General features: G+C 49.4%; 1 pseudogene; it reads left to right on the top strand.

Annotated features, from left to right (window-relative positions):
• Positions 1 to 1,166: 1,166 nt before the first annotated feature.
• Positions 1,167 to 5,276, top strand: LOC149329760 (uncharacterized; annotated as a pseudogene).
• Positions 5,277 to 23,606: the final 18,330 nt, after the last annotated feature.

Here is a 23,606-nt window from a genome sequence, read left to right as displayed (position 1 = left end):
AAATGTATCGTGCCCCAATTTTCCACTATATCATGAAGCTCGCCGGAGATATAGGAGATAGCAGAGTCCCATTGAATTATCGTGTTGTTATGCAGTATATATGATGTCTTTTATAACCGTTTAAAAAACTTTAAAAAGAACGCGCTGATAGTATCATGAATGCCGCCTTCATGCACGATATATTCGGCTCGGCGGACACAAGATAACGATAGAGAACTAAATGCCAATTCATTAATTAGACAAATTTCGTTAATTATTTTAACTGCACTTTACGCTGCATATTGCAATTGCAATTTCGGAGACTTTAATGGTTCAAAGCAAATAAAATTTGCAGCATGTCTCTAAGTGCAACGGGGATTGAAATATTCGAGATTGAATTTTCAGCCTTTTCGAATCCTATTCGGGAACTGCACGCTCAGAGAGCGCCGGAAATCCCGCCCACGATACTACGTAAGAGACAGACGGAATGATGACGACAACCGACGGCTCCAAGGCAATAGCTGCGACTGCGGTAGGCAAGCGCTCGAGTAGAGCGCATAGTCACTTCCTTTGTGAGCAGCACGCGCTCTTTTTTCTGCTTTGGCATTGAACCTAATTAGAGGGACGTTTCCTGCCGACAGCGGCTTCTAGAAAGCAGCACGGTGATAACGCGCAAAATTTCCTTTTTCGTTCTGACTCGGCCAAGAAAGGAAGTGCAAGTTGTTTGCTTGTACTTTATTTTTCATCCAAAGCAATTTCAAAGGCATTGAATTGATAACTGTTGCCCCGTCGTATGTCCGTGGCTAGGTTTTGAAGCATCAGTAATAGGCAGTTTTAGCTGAGCGTTTTTACGGCCAGCGGGGCGGAGCGGGCGAGCGGATACACCAGCGGAGACGGGCGCGAGAAAAGAGTTTTAGCCGGCCTGATCGCCCGTCTTCTCGAGCGGACTAGAGTCGAATTGCTCTGCTGCTCCACCTATAGGTCACAATTCGAGTTAGTGTGAAAAGGATATCAATTAAGCCAGCTAATAATGCGCTGAAACTATTAACTAAAGGTAGATTCTGTGTTAATAGTTATTTATTGGGTAAATGTTGCGTTTTAGATGCACAAAAGAGGCTGCCATCTTGAATACCCATACACGCCCGCGCGCTCTTACGCTCCCTCGCCCTCTCCCTATCGCTCCGCTCATGAAGGAAAGAAGGAAAAGAGGAGAGGCTGCTACGTCACATTTTTTGAAGCCGGAAGCGAGGGCTCCGCCATGACACTTGGCCACTGTCTCAGCCAATAGCATGCGAGCGCCGCGAAGATCACCGCGAGCCATAGAGTTTCTTACTATTACCTAGAGGGAAAGCTGGCAGCCCGTCTATGGGAGTTTGCATGGCGACCCCTCGAGACCACTTCAGCCACCATGGGCGCTCAAAGCATCATGGGGCGGTGAGCTACTTGTTGCGGAACTGCAACTTTTGGCCAAAAAATAATAGAAAATTAAAGCTGTTTGATAACTACAAACGTCCTAACATTCAATATCTTGTCTAAAGATTGCAACAAACGAGCAGAAAAGCATTTAAGTGCAAAGTTTGCCCAAAATAAGAGACGACTCGCTCTCCTATTGGCCAAGTAGTGAACACTATAAAAACTAATATTTCGTAAATAGCAGGCGCACTTTTAAAAGTAAATATGTTTTCAAAAAAGATGCTGTTGCTTAATTACTATAAGAGGTTTTTTAATGGCATTTCGGAAAAGTGAAACCTTTTATTGGCGTCGTGTGTATCGTCGCGTTTTCACTACTATGGGTTTTGCCCACTTCGTTCGCGCGAAAGTCGTCTGCGCACACACGAACAGCGTTTTCGGAATGAAACGTCTTAGTAGTGCCACTTCATGTTCCCAAAAAACTACGACTGTGCCGCAACAAGTAGCTCACCGCCCCATGATGCTCTGGGCGTCCATGGTGGCTGAAGTGCAGCGCCGCCAGCTTTCCCTCTAGGTAATAGTAAGAAACTCTATGACCGCGAGCGGCGCGAGCAGACGATTTCGCGCCGCGCCAGGCTGTCGGCAGCTGTCAGACACGGCGGACAATGAGAGTTCTGCTCCCATTGACAACAAAGAAGCTGCGATGCCCAGCTGCTGCGTTCCTGGATGTTGGTCGCGCACGCCAGGACAAGAACCGGGCGTCACTTTCCACACGTAAGTATACTGCATTTTGTTTTCGTATTTAATTGACTGCGTAATGAGTAAAATGCATGGTCGCAGAACATAACGCACGACACGGCGTGAACGTGGTATTCGTACTGCCCCGGCCTTATTGGTGGCTCTTTGTCCGAGTGCAGTGAATAATTGTTTTCAAACAGGTTTCCGAAAGATCCAGAGCGAAGGAGGCAGTGGACTGAGGCCGTTAGACAAGGGAAAGCGACTGGGAACCAGCAAAATGGACCTGCGTATGTTCAAAACATTTTCTGCCCGAGCAATTCGATCGGATGTCGCCGCTCGTAGTTCGTATACGTGCGGATGCCGTCCCCCTTCAGGTGAGGAACCACCTCGATATATTCTCAAGAGATTGGAAAGAAATGCTCTTATTGAGAAGGTGTATAGCTTGACTGCATGTATGCTTTCAATATGACGTTGTAGGTGTTCATGTAAGAAATAGAATGATTTGCGAATAAATGGCTTTAGCTAGACGTTATGATCGAGTAGCGCGGCTACAGCATTCCCGAACTGATAAAAAGTACTTGTGTCATTACTGCTAAACTGGCTGCGGTTTATATATGGCTCTGATGAAATTCTGCTTACTGTACATGATTATTTATTTATTAGCTTACGCACTCCCTCATTAGAAGAAAATAAAAAGAGAGACTTGTCATCTATAGCATCGAGCACACCACAGTTTCTTTGGGGCATCATTTCCATTTGATATTATTACTTGTAGTGTGCAAATGTTTGCGCCTAGCAGTAATCTGTATGGCGGTGCATTTTTTTGTTGTTATCTTGGCCATAGCGCCTGAGAAGTGTCACTGTTTTATAACTAAGAGAGCACTGTGATTCCTTAAAACTATAGTTCGTTTACGAAGGAGATCATAAAGAAGTTTCATAAGGCATATAGAGCACCGTACGTATTTGCTCGCGTAATTTGCGCACGTTTTTTCTTTAATTAGGGCTCCAAAAAGAGGGTGCGCAATTTACGCGCAAGCGAGTCATCCGAACACGTCCTAAAAAAAAAAAGGTTGGCACCCCTCGCTGGCAAACAAAAAGGCAAAAAGGTTGACTCGTCCGCCCCGCCCAGGCTATAGCTCCCCGCGGGGTGGCATGACGGCACGTGCTTAGCTCAAAGCAATAAACGCGCCAAGATTCAATCGCGAAGTCAGCAGTGGGAGGAGATAACGGGCAGTAAAACGGGGCCCTTGCGTGTGACCCGGCTGACTAGCGGCAAACCGTATAGCAAACGGTACGGTAGAGTTTTGGATTTGGGGCGCGCGCAGCTGTTCGTCTGGGATAGCGACCGCCAGCGCGAGCAAGCCGGGTAAACGGCGCAGAGTTCGCACCCGCGTATACATGCTGGTGGTCTGGCTCAGCATAGTGCGCAAAATGTGCGAGTATTTTTTTTTTAATCCGGTTAAATGTTTGAACTTTTTGGGGTGCACAATCTAAGTGCGGGCGCAAATTACACGAGTAAATACTGTAAATGTCTGACTTTGTCAAAATAAAATTCTATTGAAACGGCCGCTCACAATTTAGAGTACATTATAACCTGTCATACTGAGTATTGAAAAGAATAGCTTTGTAATGTGAATGCGTCATGTACACCACCGACTTAGGCTCATGCTTGATGGCAGTCACTGTCAGTTTTCAAGAGTAATCAGGGCTTTGATTTCGCTTGATTGCTACTGAATCAACCAGAAATTACCTGCTTCCTAAAATCAGATTTTTCTCTTTTGTGGTAAATGAACGATACGCACATTTTCAAAAAGAAGTCAGTTAAGTAACATCAGCAGTACATGTCCAGAGTGCAAATGTTAGTTCTTGTTCATGAATCTATATGCTGTAGCTTCACAGATGGACATGTACTATTGGTCACTGATGTTCAAGAATAAAGGCTGCAGTTAGCAGTCTCCCAGAGCTTTCTTTAGCGTGCCTGCACTACTGTCCTTTAGGGTACAGGGTGACTGAAGTATCGTATTTTGTAAAAATATGGAGTGCATGTTTTTCATACTATAGAAGCCGGAATAATCAAGAGAGTAATTAGTGTACCATACTTACAATTTTAGTTCTAGATATTCAACACAACTGAAGGTGATTTTGGCCTTTCAAACTATAGTAGTGTCAAAAGGGGGTGATCATCCCACTGCACGCAGCAACAGAGTAAGCACTAGCATATAAGTTCTAGCATATAAGGGGATTCTTTACCACCCAACATTTTTAAGCGCAAAGATTTTGTGAAAGGACTAGAAAGCCATATTTTGCATACTTAACATATCCTGTTTTCCTTCCAGAAGAGTTATTTGTGCTGCATTTTGCATTCATATCATACATGAGGTGTGTTGTTGCCATTTATTACCCAATGTTAGTTTTATCATATAGTTGTTCTTTTAAGAAATGTGTTGTTTCCCATAGGTTCTTCCTCGCATTGTATATGTTCTTCTTGTTGTATGCTACATTTGTGTGCCCATCCTGCTTGGGCCAAAACATTGGCCTGCAGTATATGTAAATAAATAAAAAATATTAGCTTTGCAACCTGCAACAAATTCATGTTCTTAAATGATGAAAACACTTTTCCACATGCACTTGGTACATATACATACAGAGGAAAACCTTATCATTCTACCAGCCGCAATTTGTACACTATATTAATCATTCTTTAGCTGTCATCATGCCTTAGTTGTGCACAGCTCAAATGCCGTCTTATGTGCAGACTATGTTGGTTGGCTCGTGGTTTTGACAAGTATAAAACAGCATGTGCACACAAGTACCACATAGCACACAACAAACAGAACAGAAAACTATGCTATTTCTATACTGTTCCAGGCTAGGCAGATAAGAGTCTAATACAACAATGCAACAATAGAAATAGTGTCAGCAGGGTACTCTCTTTCTTTGCATATATTACAGAAAGGAATACATGAAGCAGAAGGGAGGGAAATGATGCACTTTTTCCACCAGCTGGGACAACTGTTACCAATTTTTCAAGTCACTTCCACACAGTGCTCCAATTACTTTGCATTTACATTGCTTAAATTTTATCAACTTTGCGATGCAGAAACAACTACCGAGAAATGAAAGCTTTCACACAATTGGGCAAGAATGGTCCACAAATATTTTTCTGTCTCAAAGACCTCATTTACTGCCTTCCTATATGTTTTTACTCTCTCTGATCGTATAGTTCATGGATGCAAAGTGATGTGATTCAGTTGTGCATTTCTTCTTCTTTCTAGTATATTTGTTGAATCCTTTTTATGTGTGTTCTCCTTCCGTACACGAGCGTTATCACTTTTGTTAAAAGATTTTGCTTGCTTCACGTAGCAAGCTATGTTTTGTAATAAGTGTTGTGCTGTATCAAACCTTTTTAAGGCTCATAATTTGATTTTCCAATAAACTACAAATTTTGGACTTCACTAATGCGTTTAATCAGCTGAATGCAAGAAACTGCAACTCGGCGAGGTGGTCGCAGGTCGACTCGGCATCTCGGTAAACGGTAAGTTGCGAGGTACAGTCTTTGTAAAAAGTTCCAGGGGGTTCACTTCCAAACTTTATAATGGGACTCCAGGAGCATTCATGTATGTCCTACCTATTGCAGGAGGCAGTAGCAGAAATCTTCTTATGTCCAGGAAATTTGGAGCGCTAGATATCCATTAAGAACGACAGAGTGTGGCTAAAAAGAAAACCCCCCTGGGCTCCAAACTTTTGACAAAGGCTGTACACTCAATCTTACAATGGCATGGCCTTACACTCCACCCTTAAGCGCAAATGTTTTAAACCTAACACTGCGCATCCTAAACCCGGCTATGTGTCCTTACGCTCGCACAACAGCACTCGATCGAGACAGCCGCGCGGATCGGTCGATCCACAGGGTCCATATCGAAGAAAACTTGCACGCAGTTGACATATCGCTCGCACAGCGTACAGTAAACAGATATGGTACGTTTCAGCCTGCTTCGCGTATCGCTTTGCTGACGGATACCATTGGATGCAGCGCGGCTTTCTTGGCACTGCACGCTTCGGTGAGCACAGCGCGGCCCACGCATATAGGTCGCCAACAATTGTGACCGTCGTGCATAGGGGAATGTAGACGCAACGGGTATACTTACAAGGACACGGTCTGGACGAGTTTGTATTTATTCGTGGTTAAAACAGCGCGGGAAAAATACACAAAAATGAAGGAACACGCAGAACACGTATACATACACAAAACAAGCGCCGACTCCCAAATGGCTTTTTCTTCCCTCGCTGCTGTAACCATATAAACCAGCGTGTCACCGTCGTCTATCGCTTTATGAGCCGTCGGCACTGTCAATCTCTCCTTGGAACAAGACTAGCAGCGTTGAGGGACGCAACCGCACAAAACGCGAAGCTAAAAAAGAATAGCGAAGCTGCAGCGCCAAGCCTTTTCAGAGAAAGCTGTCGCGGGCTTCCAAAACAACCGCTTTCGTCAAGACGGCATCCTGAATGAACTAAGCGCACAGCAATGAAGACCGGCACCGACTACAGGCCTCTGGAACTTTGTGCCTCCCGCGGACCACAACGATTGAATAAAAATGCGAATTTCCAACTCTACTCAACCGGCTCTGCCGACATGGGTGAAGCGTGAAGCAGACGACGCCGCTGCGCCCAACGCTGCTATTGGCTGCGCCGCTGGCCAAGGAATCCCAGTAGGCCTTGCGAAACCACGTGACTTCCTGCACGTTTTTTGTAACGCGGCTCGGATAGCGAGGAAGGGCCTCTCCTATGGTTTCCTTCCTCCATGGCTCCGCTGGATCCCAGCGGGCGTAGCTACTCTCCGTAAAAACGCTGCCCGGCCCAGTGACGTGCGCATGCGCAGTGGCGTCTGCGCTCGTCCGCTCCTCTCCGCTGGCCGTAAAAACGCTCAACTAAAACTGTCTAATCCTCGAAGTGCTTGTCTTGCCTTCAACCGCCACGCATCCCATGAATCTTTCCTTTATGGACCGCAGCACTCGTTTCACAACCTGTGAGGTATATTCGCGCATGCCCAGATGATTCTTTCTTTAAAATCTGCCACGTCTTCGGGTTCAGTGACGCAGATTTCGTTCTTGACGCAACCCCAAAGAAAGAAATCTAAGGAAGTCAGGTCGGGTGACCCCAGGGGCCAGAATATGATTCCCCTCGCCCTACCCACTGACCGGGGAATTCGCTGACGAGCCAATCCCTTGCACGCGACGAGCAGCGTGCAGGCGCCCCGTCGTGCTGAAATCACGAGCCGTGGACTTCACTTAACGGGATCTCGGACATGAAATAGCTGACAGCACAACTTAGTATGCTCGCTGTGTATGACTTTGCGGTTAGATTTTCTTCCAGAAAGTACGGCCCCACTACTCGATTTGAGTAAATGCCACACCAGACATTCACGGACCACCTGACTTGGTAATGGTGTTCCCGGAGTCAGTGCGGGTTCTGATCACACGAGTAGTGGACATTGTGTACATTGGCTTCCCCATTACGGCAAAGTGGGCCTCGTCCGTCCACAGAACTTCCTAAGAAAGTCTGAGCCTTCGTCACATTTGATCAACGCCAGTTGCTGAATTCGTACCGTTTTTTTTTTGTAATTGTCTTCACTGAGATCCTGATGCAGCGATATTTGGCAAGAATAAAAGCTATGCTTCTTGAGCGCTCTCCAGACTGAATAGCGGTAGGATCCAACGGCCTCGACGATTTCACGGATTCTGACTTCGGACTATACACGAATGTAGGCGTGAATATTTATCTGTAATTCTTCCCTCAGGATAACTCCTTTGCCTTCCTTGAATGAAGCACGGATCCTGTGGTCCGTAGCAGTTTGTGCATTTTAGCAAACATCGTATGAGACGGAACCGGGCTGCCAGGATTCTCGGAGGCGTAGAGTCGTGAGGCGAGGCGGAACATTACCATTCGTTTTCACGTAGGCGACAACCATCTGCCCCTTCTCAGTCAAAAGTATCGCGGTTGCAGCTGCCCTGTCATTCCAACGCGCATTCAGAGTTGATGGACTCTATTACGAGGTTTTGTCTCAATTTTGAGACTGACGTCAAAATGACGACACCGCGAGACGTTGACCGCGGAATCAACCAATTAGTAGCGAGGTTGTGGTGGCTAATAGTAGGGTTCCACCCAGGAAGCATTTAGTTGCGCAATAAGGGACCGTATACTAACATTTTGCTGTAAACACGCCATTAACAAAATGAACATTGCTTTATTTTCCAAACAAACTGTTTCAAACCTAACTACATGAAGCAAAACAAGAAGCGTTCTCAGTTTTGCAATTAAGTTTGCTCTTCAGTCACTTTTGCTGCCGCGAGGGTGCGCTGACGCTAGAAAAGCGTCGGTAGTGTCGGCTAGGTGGCGTGAGCTGCCGCCGGATTCAAAGGATTCAGCCTTATCCCTCCACGCACATATTCAGCCATCGTAAACATGGCAGCCAGACAAAACAAAATCAGCTGATTCGATGGCTGTCCTTTTTCTTTACACATTACGTAGAACCAAGATACTGTGCAGACGTCTTGAGTGCGCGGAAAAATCTATTTAAAGGCAGTGATTGCTACGGGTCTGCCGAGATCAATTTGCAAGGAGCGCTTGGCTCGAAAACCGACGAAGGCAGCTTTAAGGCAAGTTCACACTGGCGAGTTGCAAACGTCGCGCTAGAATTCTAGGCGACCGATTTTGGTCAATTAGTTACGGTTTGCGCAGCACATGTGAAGCGGGGAGGGAGCGTAACAAATCGATTTAAGCCTGTCGCGCGACGTCCGCGACTCGCCAGTGTGAACTCACCTAGCCTGCTATCGATGGCAAATGTTCTCCAAGGGTGATGCGTGATTCTATTTATTTTTGCTCAGAAAACAAACGGCGACCATGAATAATCACACTGCAGAAACTGCCCACATACGGAAGCAGACTGGTGCCGCTGCTGGGAGCTTGCAATCGCACTGCGGGAATTAAGAGCCGGCACGCCCGGTCACTGCGCCAACAATCACTCATGCCGCCTCGTAACCAACTCATGCCGCCCGCTTCGGGTTAAGCACTTGACAATCGTGTTGGTGTTGCTGCCGTTCCGTTCGGATGATGCTCGGATGGCGCCGCCGGGGATACAACGGTGGCGAAAGTTTATGCAAAGGAAGTCCACCTTCGCCGCCGCCTTGTCTTGAGGGGTCTCGCCGGAAAGCGCGCACCTTCTGCGACTTAACTTTGACAGTGGTCTCCGCAACTCACCGCAAACACTTGCAGAGTCGGTTGGGCTACGCCGACGTATACTTCGTTAACTACGGTGTCTTGAAACCCACTGGAGACGAAGGCGCGCACAGGCACTTGCCGCTCCACTGACCGCGCACTCACCCGCACACCTCCAAGTTCAACGGCGAGTTCGTCGCACAGCCATTATGCTCCTTCCTATGACAAAACGTCGAAACAACTCGTCCGGCACGTCAAAACCGTCTTCATGCACCTTCGTACACCGTTGCTCGCGCGGCCACCGGCGATGTAAACAACCGCCATTTTCTGTATCAAGCGGTTTGAGACCACTCGTTCCAATCCCGAAAAATTGTCTCAATCGGCTCGCATAATTAGGTAAGCAACGTCAACACTTCTGCACGTTTATGAAGTCGGCCGGTGACGCAAAAAACCAATATGGCCGCTGGTCCCCACCGACCAATAGGAAAGGGGCAAATGCGACACTTTTTGAGACACTTTCCGATTGAGACGATTTTGAGCGACTCGTAATCGCGCCCCATATGTGTAGCATTGCAGCTGCCTCGTTCGTTCTGTTAACGGAATCGACAGCCGGCAGCTGACCAGTTGAGATTCCGGCGAAAAATAATAAATCGCAAGCCGATAAGTCAGGGGTCCTTTCTTGTCCGAGCCAGAGCGGAAAGGGAAATCTTGCGCGCTATCACCGGGCTGCTTTTTCGAAGCCGCTGACGGTCGGAAACGTGCCTCTAAGTTGAATACCAATGACGAAAAAATAGCGCGTGCTGCTCACGGAGGCAATGACTATGCGCTCTTCTCGAGTGCCTCCCTCGCGCAGTCGGAACTAGCCTTGCTGCCGTCGGTTATTTGCGGTCATCATTTCGTCAATCTCTAAAGTAGTATCATGGGCGGTATTTCCGGCGCACTCTGAGCGTTCAGTTCCCGAATCGGATGCGAAAATACTGAGAATTCAATCGCGAAAGTCTCAATACCTGTTGCACTTAGGGACATGCTAAAATTTTATTTGCTTTGAAACATTACAGTCTCCAAAATCGCTATGGCAATATGAAGCGTAAAGTTAAGACATAAAAAGATAAATAACGAAATGTGGATAACTAATTAAACAAATTAGACCACTATGTCCTTATCTTCTGTCCGCCGAGCCAAATATACATTCCGTGAAAGGCGGCGTCCACGATACTATCAGTGTCACTACTACACCAAGTATACTATATACTCAGTATACTATATACTCAGTATACTATATACTCAGTATACTATATACTCAGTATACTATATAAACAGTATACTATATGCTCAGTATACTATATCAGTATACTATCAGTAACAGTCAAAATGAACACCCTATATATTATTGATTTGGCCCGGTAAAACTGCCCTGAAGTGGACCCTCCAACTTTAAATTATCTACATTGCACATGTAAAGCTAGCCCATAAAAAATTCTAAAGCAATCCTTCCCCCCCCCCTCACCTCCCCCTCCTATATCTGTTTTACGCAGTGTTATTAAGATGAGGACAGTTATCACGCTGTCCATCATCTCTTCTGTGCGATAATCGTAGCTTGGAATAATCGAAATGGCGTCAGTTGGCTATTTATGGAAGCCATTTTCATTTCCTGATAAAACCAGCAATGCGGGATTTTAGATCAAATGTAGACTGGGGAAAACGTAGCGGAGAGTTAAATGGCGGCTTTCAAGTTGTCAGTATTACTGTTAATGACGCAATCAAAGGGGACATTCTTCTAGTACATTAATCTCCCTGAGATAAAAACAACTCTCTTTAAACCTTGGTGCATCTACGCATTTCGATCCTAAGCTTATGATTATGCCTGTGGCTAAAAGTCACCAATTTTCTTAATCACAGTACCACGTTCAGGTACCTAGGATTGAGTTCCGTAATATTGTCCCGGAGTGAAAATACCAGGGAAAACAAGGATATGTACCGTATATGCAGTATCGGACTATAGCGGAGATAGACGACTGACATGGCAAGCGATCATTCATGATGCCGCGTATCATTGTAGCGTCCGTTCACGCTCAAGGCTGCAGGAAAGGGCTCTTTGGAAGGGGGGCGATGCCGCGTATCATTGTAGCGTCCGTTCTTTCGCGCAAGGCCGCAGAAAAGGGGTGTTATCATTTTTGTTCGTGACGCGAGAAGCGACCGGACTAATCTCGATTGTTCACAGCCATGAACAGCTGCATCTACGTGTTTCTAGATTACTCTAGATGATCTCGACCTGTTATCTCGAAGTTTCCTTGCCGGCTTTAAATTGAACGATGCCGCGAGCAGCGGGTATTCGTAGATCGACGATTGACGAGCACGCTTGTTGCTGCCCGAGCTCGCCGCCTGCTAGACCGCTTGCACATCCAACACGAGTGCACTCCAGAGGAGACGTGTCGGATTCCGGAGCTATGGCGTCACAAGCTCTGGGTCCCTCCACTCCCGCGCAACATGGACACACATACACACGAAGGCAGACGAGAGGCGCGCGCTCGGGCCCTCGAACACCAACACGGATCCAAACAGGGTGTATACTACGTTGACGTGGCAGGGCCGTCGCCCAATGGATTCTACACGGCCGCAGTAGTTCACCAGGATCAATGCGTTAACGGGCTCTCCTTTCGAGCTCGAAATTCAGCACAGGCTGAGGAAGTAGCCATTGCGCTTGCCGCCTCGGACTTGAATTCGAAGGTAATCGTGACAGATTCGCGTCGAGCCTGTCAACACTACCTGGCTGGCGAGATTTCACCTTTAGCCTGGAGTATATTAAAGCGCGCAGTGAGGGAATCGGACCCTTCGCCCAAACGCATAGTTTGGACTCCAGGCCATCAGGGCGTTAGAGGTAATGAGGCTGCGGACGCGGCTGCCCGAGCGCTTACCTACCGGGCACCTCACCCAGGCTCTTCCGGCTCGGAGATTGTGCAACCGCTTCTGCGGTTCAGAGAAATTCTGGACGACTATTGCGAACGCCATCGTCTTTTCCCGGTCCCTGCTAAGGGCCTGAGTAAAGCTGATGAGCGAACTCTGAGGCGCTTGCAGACCAACACTCTGTTGTGTCCTTCAATAGTGAAACATTTCGACCCCAAAATTGATGGGCGCTGCCCTCACTGTGGGGAAGTTTCCGATACCTTCCACATGGTTTGGGCCTGTCAAAAGAATCCTTCCCTTCCCCCCAATCCTTCCCCTTCCCGAGAGGCATGGGAGGCAGCCCTGCTCAACTGCTCGGGGCTGGAGTCTCAAAGGGCTCTAGTCCAACGGGCGCGAGTAGCGGCCTCGTCCAGCGGGGTCCCGGACTAAGGACTCCACCTATGTAAAGGGCCATTTTTGGTCTGCAAACTCTCCTGTTGTTTATTAAAAAGTTTTCACCACCACCACCGTCCAGAACCAGCGAAGATTTTTTCGGCGCTGGCTTCGTGAGAAGTTTCGACAAGTGCAGGCGGGCCCCGGATCCACTGCGGCCCGGAGGTTCCGCAACCAGCCTCCCCGCCCAGGCGCCGTGCCTTTGCCGGTGCTCGGGCAAACTGTGTGAAGTTTGTGCAAGCAGCAGCCCAGCCGGCCACCCGTGACGTCATGGGAGGCCCGGGACCTGCTGCACCTCCGGTGTTCCGTGCGCCGCCCCCAAAGGCGCACTGTTTCCAGTTCGTAGTTACTTCCGACGCGACGGCTGACGACATCGTCGACGGCATCGAGTCGGTTGTCGGCCCGAAAGGGCTAGAGAGCCTCCAACACCATGGAGGCATGAAGTTCTGCGTCGCCATGGCCTCGGCTGCGGCGGCACAGAAGATGCTAGTGGAAGGCGCCTTCAACGTGAATGGCACTTCCGTCCCAGTAGCCTGCGTGGGACCCGCCGTGGTCCACGTGACGGCTTTTCGTGTGCCGCTGTTCGTGGGAGACGCGGCGCTGGCGGCAGCACTGTCCTCTTACGGAAAGGTGCTGGACATCACCCACCCCGTCCTCAAGGGCCGTCGTCACGTCGGCAACGGGACGCGCGTGGTCCGGATCGAGATGAAGCAGGCGGTGCCGAACTTCTTGACCGTCCAGGGCCACCGCGTCATGTATGACTACCGAGGCGTCCGGAAGGTGTGTTCCCGCTGCGGGCAGGACGGCCACATCGGCGCGGCGTGTCGAACGCCGCGGTGCGCTCGCTGCGAGGTGTTCGGCCACGACACGGCAGGATGCGGAGCGGCTTGCAGGCGCTGCGGTGGAAGCCACGCCACAGCGGACTGCCTGCGGCCACGGTCGTATGCGGCGGCCGCCGCCTCGAGGAAAGCCCCGAGCAAAGACAACGTGGCCACGGAAACACGGAGCACACCAACCCTCCGGACGCCTGTTGCCGACGTGGTCCCTACGACCAGCAGCCCGAGGGAGCCCGAGCCCACCCCCGCGACGGAGGTGCCCGTGAAGGAGCAGCTCGAGGGGTCGCCTTCAAACGAGGTGGAGCCGTTCGGTGCTGTTTTCTCGGAACCCTTGCCGCCGCTACCCCGCACATCTTCCTTCAACACCGAGAGCAGCAGCGGCGATGAGTCGAGCGTGGCGTCGGGCGACCTGGTGGACGTACCGGACAAAGTCACGCCGCTTCGCCTGACAGGCGACTTGACGTGCGGCCAGGTGTCAGGACCGACGACTCCTGGAGGTGCGGACGACGCGCGCTTCCCGTCACCAGCCAGCCACACCCTCCCATCGGCGACCCTGGCGTCGGCATCGGCTTCAGCTGCGAGCGTCGCCAAGACCACGCAGCAACCGGTGAGCGAGGCCACAAGCGCCGACGGCCCCGAAAACATGGACTTTTCCCGACCAGACTTCAAACGTGCCCACCCCCAATCATCGGAATCCGAAGGGACTGTTAACGAACGTTCTAGCAAAAAGGTGCCGCGCGCACCAAGCGCCGCCCATGGCAGCGCTCTTTAGGTTGTATGCTATGCCGTCGGTGCTCTTGGCAGTCATGGCGGTTGTGCATCTCCTCTCCCTGAATGTTCGGGGATTTCAATCCGTAGACAGACAGAGAGAGCTGATGCACTTTGCCAGGGCTAGGGGCGTCGACATCCTGTTTTTACAGGAATGCAACTTCCGTACTTCACTTGATGTGCTGAATTTCACCACCCGGTTTTCTGTTTTTGCTTATTTTTCGTTGACTGATTTTCATATGTGCGGTGTTGGTGTCGTTTTTGTAAACCCCTGCCTGCGCGCGGGTGCTCATTGCACTTTCGGGCTGGACGGCCGCACTCTTGCGGTCGACTTCACACTAAACCAGCGGCGGGTACGTGCGTTGGTTGTATATGCGCCAGCACGGCGGACTAGTAGTTCTGATTTTTTTGAGCGCCTCGACTCATTCCTCCTTGATCCCTACCCCACTTTCATCGTCGGTGACTTCAATTGTGTACTTAACATCGACCGTGACGTCCGCGGACAGGGTCACGGTCGCCGTTATTGCGGTGCCCCCGCGCTCCGCGATCTCGTGACTCAGTTCCGCTTGTCTGACGCGTGGGTGCAGCTTCACGGGGATGCCTTTGGAGCGACGTTTGAGAGAGCACAGTCAGCGAGTCGGATAGACAAATTCTATTTTCCACCAGAGCTCGCTTCTTTTGTCGTTAGCTGCGAAGTTCTCGCGTTCCCTGCAGGCACGCCGGTGATTTCCGATCACCACCCCTTGTCAGTCAGGCTCGACTTTGGTGAGGACACCCCACGTACTGTTACGTGGCGCATGGACACGAGCCTACTGGCGGACCCGGAAAGCGTGGCGTCGCTGCGTACGGCGTTGGCAGCATCGTGCAAGAGCTTCGTTGCGACTGATTCATGGGACACACTCAAGGCTCGTTGGCAGGCAACTCTGGTGGCGGCCGGTCAAGACCGCAGACGGCGGGTAACTCATGCACTGAATGACACCCTCAAGCGCATCCGTATAGTGCAAAGGGGAGCACCCTTAACCTTTGCCATGAGCGATTACCTGAGTCTACTTAAAGCACGTTACCACGTGTTGCTCTGCCAGTCATCACGGGCAGCTAGTCGTGCACACCAGCTCGGGCGGCCGATATCAGACCCGGCTGTGCTACGACACGTACGCGCAGGCACGGCAGAGGAATTCGCTGCCGCTACTGTGCCTTTCGTGACACTCCCAGACGGCACCCAAAGCAAAACCACGGCCGTTATCTGCACGATCTTCGCAAGCCACTTTTCGAACCTGTTCTCTACGGACAGTTGGCTACATCTTCAGGATGGCTATGACGGGCTTCTACAAAGTTTTTTTGGAAACTTGCCACGAGTAGCTGAAGAGTTGCATGAAAACCTTTGCGCACCAGCCACAAGCCAAGAGCTACACGCCATCCTGCAGAGTATGAATGCAGCCTCTGCCCCCGGTCCAGACGGCATTCCAACAAGTTTTTATTCGAACTTTTTTTACGAGATCCAAGGAGCGCTCCTGAAGATGGTCAACGGCTTCCTCGCGGATGGGTTACGTCCAAACTCTTTCCGCGAATGTCGCATCATACTCATTCCGAAAGCGGGCGGTGACCCCTCCGACCCGCAAGCATGGCGGCCCATAAGCCTCTTAAACGCAGATTACAAAATAGTCACATCTTTACTGAACACAAGAATGCGGACGATCCTACCTCACCTAATCCACCGGGCTCAAACCAGCAGTGTCCCTGACCGCTCTGTGTTTGATGCATTGGCACTCACTAGAGACCTGTTCACATTTGCCAGCAGGACGGGCTTCAGCGGGTGCTTTGTTTCACTAGACCAGGCGAAAGCATTCGATCGGGTGGAACACTCGTATCTGTTCGGAGTCCTTGAAGCCTTCGGATTCCCTCCGCAAATTGTCAGCAGGCTGCGCTTACTTTACGCAGACCTGAATGCTCGCCTCTCGGTAAACGGCCACCAGAGCGCTCCCTTCTCAGTCACCAGGGGCATAAGGCAAGGATGCCCTCTCTCCCCAACATTCTTCGTGTTATGCCTGGATCCACTCATCCGGCGCATTAACGACAGCCCATCCATACGCGGCTTCCCTCTGCCTGGCCAGGGCCAAATCAAGGTATCGGCCTACGCCGATGACGTGTCGCTTTTCCTCAAGGACGAGGATAGCTACGCCGCTTTTTCGCGGCTGTTTCTCGAGTACAGCGAGATATCTGGGGCCCTATTGAACAGGAAAAAGCAAGGCACTAAGGTTTGGCACCTTCACACCGAACTTTGCGGGCGAGGTGGAGTGGGTGCAGGGAGTGAAAGTCCTGGGAGTAGTATTCCTCGCCAGCGGAGAAGTAGCCCGCGAAACCTGGACTAACCTCCGCACGAACGCTGAGAAACGCCTCTCGGTGGCGTCAACTTTCCGCCTTTCAATGGCAGAGCGCTGCTATATAGTTAAGTCCACAATCCTAGCCGCATGTTTTTTTGTCGCCCGCGTCGCAAACCCACCGCGCACGTTTGCGCGCAGGCTAACCTCGGCCTGTGGCTCTTTCGTTTGGGCGGGCAAAACCGAACTTGTGTCACGAATGTTCATGCGCCTTCCATCGTACATGGGTGGGTTTGGTATACCTTGTATCCGCACCATGTGCAATGTGCTCGCCTTGCGAGGAGTACGAGATCTTGTACGCAACCCAGAATATCCCGGGAGAACACTCCTCACATATTTTCTGGGTACAGCGCGTAACGTGTTTTTTTCACAACACGTGGTTGGCCCTACAGCCGAGCAGCCGCCGGCATTTTTCGTTAATGTGCGTCGCACACTGACGTCGTTGACTGCCAGCGTGCCCGATCTGGATGTTGATGAAACCCCACCCTCCAGAATATGTGAAGCACTAACGGTCGCTGCGCTGACCCGCGAACAACTCCAGAAAACGAGACGGGCACGCTGGCGCCAACTGACCTCAGCTACGCTTCCTGCAGATGTCAGGGACTTCGGCTGGCTGCGAGGCTGGCGGGTCCTGCCCACAAGAGACCGCCTTGCGGCGTGGGGCGTGGCGCCCTCCGCCCGATGCCCGCAGTGCGGTCTGCTTGAAACTTTGCAGCACGCAATGTTTGAGTGTGTAGTTGCGCGCACTTTTTGGACATTAGTGTCACGCATGTTTTTAACCCGCCTGGAAGCGCGCACTAGTTCTCCCGAAGTGTTAAAAAATATGCTCTTGTGTGTCGGCATGTTCGTTTTGTGGCGGCAGCGTGGAGTGGCATCCTTAAATGGGCGTCCGCAAAGAACAATGTTCCCAATGTTGCAGCGCCTGCGCACGCGCCTCTTTGAACAAGCATGCATGGACGCTCTGTCAATGAGCGAGGCTGAGTTCTTGCGCAAATGGTCGACATACTTTATCGTCCTGCGCGGCGGTCGAGTATCGGCATTTTTACTGCATTACTGACATGCTCAGTGCTGCGTCACTGCGCATGTGCTTGAATGATCAGAGAATTAAGTTCATCTGTTTTGTTGTATTTTCTATGCTATGACAGATAAAATAAACTTCTCTTTCTACGCCGCCACCGAGTGATTCAGTTCTTTTACGGGCGCAAGTCAGCCCTAATAAAGAGCTTCGTTTGCAAGTATTTCTGGTGTCTTCCTGACCGCTGGACTGCCGTCACTAAAACGTGACATCTGGTGGAGGTGCTGGGTAGCCTTCCAGGTAGCGGACAAGCCCTGCAAGTCGTGATGCCAGCCCTTTGAGTTATTCACCGGAAGACCTGACTCCAGTCTACCACGCAACCTCTGGAGCCTCCAGCCATGACTTACGCCGCAGCAGTGCGCCGTCCTGTACCTCGTCGACGAGACCCAAGCCCCCATCGCCCTTAGCCAGCTGCGCTGGAGCGCCGCCCTTTCGTCATAACTCGCCCGTCCTACGAGCGTCGTACACGGCCGAGGGAGGAAATGCTTCGAGTGGAGAAATCCCGACCAGCGCCGCCCACTATGCTTCCACTGTGGCGAAGCCGGTCACGTCCTCCGGCACTGCCCATACAGAAGACTGGGCATCCGAGGGTTCTCTTACGACGCTCCACGACCCCGACCCGGCCAGCGACCAGCCGAAATTGAGGAATTTTTGCGTCGGGAAGAATGCTCACCACCCAGCCACCTATCACGTTCCCCGTCGCCTTCGTCTCCGCGCTTCGTATCTCCGAGCCGAGGCTACGCTGTGCGTGGACGCTCCCCCAGCCCCCGAAGGTTAAACTGAATAAAGCAGCCTCTGGAGGTGAGGTTGCTTCTAAGTGCAAGAACTAAGATCCTCCATCGACGAAAACAGAAGACCATGCCCCCTACGACAACGACGACCCCTACGACAACGACGACCCCTACGACAACGACGACCCCTACGACAACGACGACCCCTACGACAACGACGACCCCTACGACAACGACGACCCCTACGACAACGACGACCCCTACGACAACGACGACCCCTACGAAGACGACGACCCCTACGAAGACGACGACCCCTACGACGACGACGACCCCTACGACGACGACGACCCCTACGACGACGACGACCCCTACGACGACGACGACCCCTACGGCGACGACGATCCCTACGGCGACGACGACCCCTACGGCGACGACGACCCCTACGGCGACGACGATCCCTACGGCGACGACGATCCCTACGACGACGACGACTACTACGAGGACAAAAACTACGACAACACCGACGACAACACCGACGACAACACCGACGACAACACCGACGACAACACCGACGACGACGACGACACGGCCAGACTTGAAGCTTTTACCGCTGCCCTTACACCTTATTAGGAACGCTAAAGGACTCTAAGTTCTTGAAGCATTCTCCGTGTTTAATTTCATTTTAATTTCATTTTGGAAGGGGGGCGATGCCGCGTCTCATTGTAGCGTCCATTCTTTCGCGCAAGGCCGCAGAAAAGGGGTGTTATCATTTTTGTTCGTGACGCGAGAAGCGACCGGACTAATCTCGATTGTTCACAGCCATGAACAGCTGCATCTACGTGTTTCTAGATTACTCTAGATGATCTCGGCCTGTTATCTCGAAGTTTCCTTGCCGGCTTTAAATTGAACGATGCCGCGAGCAGCGGGTATTCGTAGATCGACGATTGACGAGCACGCTTGTTGCTTACGCCGCCACCGAGTGATTCAGTTCTTTTACGGGCGCAAGTCAGCCCTAATAAAGAGCTTCGTTTGCAAGTATTTCTGGTGTCTTCCTGACCGCTGGACTGCCGTCACTAAAACGTGACAATATTGACTGTGAAGCCTTTCTAATAACTATTAATAAATGAACAAATAAATAAATAAACTTTATTTCCTTTAAAACGGAGGAGTACGGCACAAAAAGGTCGAAGAGCTTGACCAGTCCTCGATCCTTTACAGGTTAGCAAATAGCAAGCTAACAGCAAGTCATACATTCTTAGTCACATTATATTGAGAAGTAGGAGAGAGTGTGGACCATTATGTAATGAACGTGGCAAAACACGGAAGAACCGTACAAACGTCAGCGGTCAATAAGGACGGGGAAAAAATGAGAGCTTTATAGTAGTCTTGTAGAAAAAATTGGCAATGGCTTAGCTGCGGTTAAGCCTGGATATATAAGCGAAAAGGTTGTTACGCTTGGTTTGACGTCCTGACTGTCGCAGTTTGCGCACAATGCACTGGTGGAGCAGCACAATAAAGTGGCGGCGTTCGACCGTTCACACACTGCCTGTATAGAGGCGGAGGAGGAGACGCGCGTGTAGTGAATACCGCACTGTCTTAGAAGGTTGCTTTAGAGACATGTACTGTGGTGCCCATTCCTTTCTGGTGTACGCCAAGATATGAGAAACAGGCATTTCCTTTCCTTAGAAATAATTTCCATTTCATTTCATTTTCCTTAAGGCCTTTACGGCGTGGTTCGGGTATCCACAGAGATATAATAGTTTCATGGCGTACTGTTTGTCTTTTATTTATTTTTTTACTTCTGATATTTTATTTCTTTCATTTCCTTTTTTATTCTCTTTTCAGTGCTTATTTTCATTCTTTTTTTTATTGCGGTGTCGGCGGCCACCTGCGCTGCGCGTGTCGTCGCTCGGTTTCGCGCATCCGCAGAAGTGGCAAATCTGGCCTCCGGATCACGCGAAGCGCGGTGTTCACGAGCCTGGTGATGGATGGATGGAAAAACTTTATTTTCGTCAGAGGCTAGCATGTGTGGACGATTCCGTGATAGATGGCCAGCAACCCATGGCTGACGACGACCAGGGTGGCCCACTCCACGGCCCTGGTCTGGACGACCGGGCCTGAGCTGGCCGACACGCCCTCCCACTCCTCGAGTGAAACTTTTCGCTTCAAAAAAAGTTGGCGAAAGCTTTTGATGAGATAGTTTTCGCTACAAATAAGATCAAAATCTTTTCGGATTAGTAGGTTTAGCAGAAAAGGTAGTGTGTAAAATAAAGATTGTTCATCTTAGGGTGTTCTAGGGGTAGGCACGAAATACAGTTCTTTGTGTCTGGTTTGACGAACGCATGTGTTCACCTGTAGTACTGCAATTCAAATTGCATCATCCATAACAAATTAACAGAAAATTTTATAATATATCATCCACTTTTAATTGTGGATTCATACATTCTCTTGAGGCAATACAAAATCGCGCAGCCCGGTTTATCTTAAACAACTACCAAAGGACCGCTAGTGTTACTAATATGAAAACCTACTTACAACTACCACTTTTATCGACACGAAGAAAGCTATCTCGCCTGTCTCTCTTTCATAAAATATACCATCATAACACAACCTTGCGCTATCTTTGGGTTCAACCACCGTCATACATTTCAACTCGCCGTGACCACAGTAAAAAGGTACATATTCCACACTCAAATACGCTTGCATATTCATACTCGTTTATTCCTCGAACAAGCAATGACTGGAATAACCTACCAGCATCACTAACAAGTATAACTGAAATTGAGAACTTTAAATCAGCATTACACAGCTTCTTTTTATAGCTAGTGCTCATATCATCATCATGGCGTTCATAGATGGTGTTCATATTCCCAATACGACTGTTTGTTTATTAGGAACTGCATTTCTTGTTTATTATTTGTTTTCCTTGCCTTATTTTTCTGTATTTATTAACACCGTTACTGATGTCGTAGTTTACTCTTTGTACCTGTGTTCTTTTTCATTCTTTTGGATGCTTACTTTCGTTTTTGTACTGGTTTTACAGAGATTGTGTATATTTTTTACTAATAACTTTTTTGTGTAAATTGTGTATGCCTCTGCATCCGCCCCTCCCCTCTGTAATGTGCATTTGTACCCTGAGGGTATAATAAATAAATAAATAAATAAATAAACCACACCCCGGTTTGGTGTTAGTCACGCATTAGGTGGCTTAGATTAAGCAATTAGTGAGATTAATAAACAAGCACCTTAGCCAATTCTGGAGCTTTTGTGCGCATCGACATGAATGCCCCTGCTTACCTTGGAACGCTCGTTTCGCTAACCTTCTGGGGGCACGACACTACAACCCGAATAATATGTTCGAGTTGTCACCTAACCATGCCGGCTATGTGGCGCTAGTGTAAGTGCAGACAAAATGCGTAGGGAGCCAGTGTGATGGCGATGACAGCGCACAAACCCTGCTGTGCAATTAGTTCCTCGCCGCTCCTCTCAGGTGTCTATTTTCGTCACCCTTAATTCTGTCAGTACCTACTTCATTTATTCACTCAAACACGGTTCAGTTGTTCGCTAAGAGTGAGACATCACATAAGGCGTGCTGAGTGATATCACAACATGTTTTTCTGCGCGTTTGGAACGTCGCAAAATAAAATTTGGTACGGCTCTTACAAAATCGTGCCCTTTATTCCACGTCACATTCTGTTCCGGCCTGCAAATGAAGCACGCTTATTAACCCTTTTAATCGCGCTTCTTACTATGCCTGTTATCTGCGGTGGCGCGTTTTATTAGTGAAGAAGTATGGCGGAGGCAGAACTCGCCCGGCATAGTGACCGATTCGTGGTCTTAATTGGAGATAATAGTGTAATGATTTTGTCACCCGAACATAATTCATAAGAAAGCAGAAGAAAAAAACCGTATACCGCCGGTGGGATCCGAACCCACGACCTCCGAATTTTGTTTCCGGTGCAATACCAACTCAGCCACAGCGCGGTTGTCGAATCTACTGCTTTCGGGGCTATTTGTGTGACTAACTGAACCTAGTGTTCACCAGCGCCACCATCGTCTATAGCAGTGGATGTCCTGTACTACCGCGAGTGTGATCGAACGGCGAGAGCGGAAGCTGTTAAAGAACTCTTTGATATTACCTATGGCATGAAGACTGCCAGATTTGATTCCTTCGTTAATTTGTTACTCAGAAAAGCCAACAGAAAATAGGTGATTCTGATATGCATGACAAGCATAACTGGGAACGCCTGAATTCAGATTGTCTTTCATGTCGATTTCTTTCCTTTTTTTTTTTTGCGGAGATGTGCAGTTTGAAGGCGCCATTTGAAGGCAGTCTTGCTGCAAACTAGTGGACAAACTGGAATGAAATATGAAGGGCATGTATTTTCAAGAGCAACTTTACAATACAAAGTGTGTCGCTAGAACCCGCAAGAAGATGTCAGAAATAAAAGGTTGCGATGCTTATATTGGGCAGAAACATAAAAACATTAAAAATGCACAAACGAAAGGGCTGATACATGGCTACATAATTGGACAACAATGACAAATGAATAACGGTGACGCTTTCGCATAGGCGGCGAAGACAAGCTGTCAGGCGAACGTGAGGCACGAAATCAAGGAAGCAACTCCCACTTCACTAGAAGCTGATCACCCTCTACATATCCACGCCTGAGGAGATCATCGAGGCTGAGTGCGGAGCGTGGAAAGCGATGCCCCGTGTCGCGCAACCCATCAGGTTTTTGGAATAAAGGTAAAAGACCATGTGGATCAACCTCAAGCTCTTCAACCTCAAGCTCTTTTCTTTCGTCTCTTCTGGGGTGTTTTATGATAATCTTTATTTTTCGCTCGAAAGGCCGACGAACGCCATAATCCATGATCCCCTTGTGCACGCAGTAGTGACCGTGAATAGCCACAGTACCACCTTTTATGAATTCAACTGAAGGTGTAATCAGGTAGCCACCTAAGTACACACGTTCACTATCATAAATAGCGGAGCCCTGAGTCACTGCGGTGTTTTTGAGAGCTTTGACACCGCGCACGATGAATTCACCGCTTGTCACGCTTAGGTCAGGAGTTGTTTGTACATTTGTGCTGACATCAGTCGTCTGTTCGCTGCTATTACGTGCTTCGTGTAAGGCTG

Source organism: Amblyomma mixtum, chromosome 9 (genome assembly GCF_055824585.1).
Source record: "Amblyomma mixtum isolate Tamu chromosome 9, ASM5582458v1, whole genome shotgun sequence".
Taxonomy (NCBI): domain Eukaryota; kingdom Metazoa; phylum Arthropoda; class Arachnida; order Ixodida; family Ixodidae; genus Amblyomma; species Amblyomma mixtum.
Note: the sequence above shows the minus strand (reverse complement) of the source record. Positions and strands in the feature narration are given on the sequence as shown.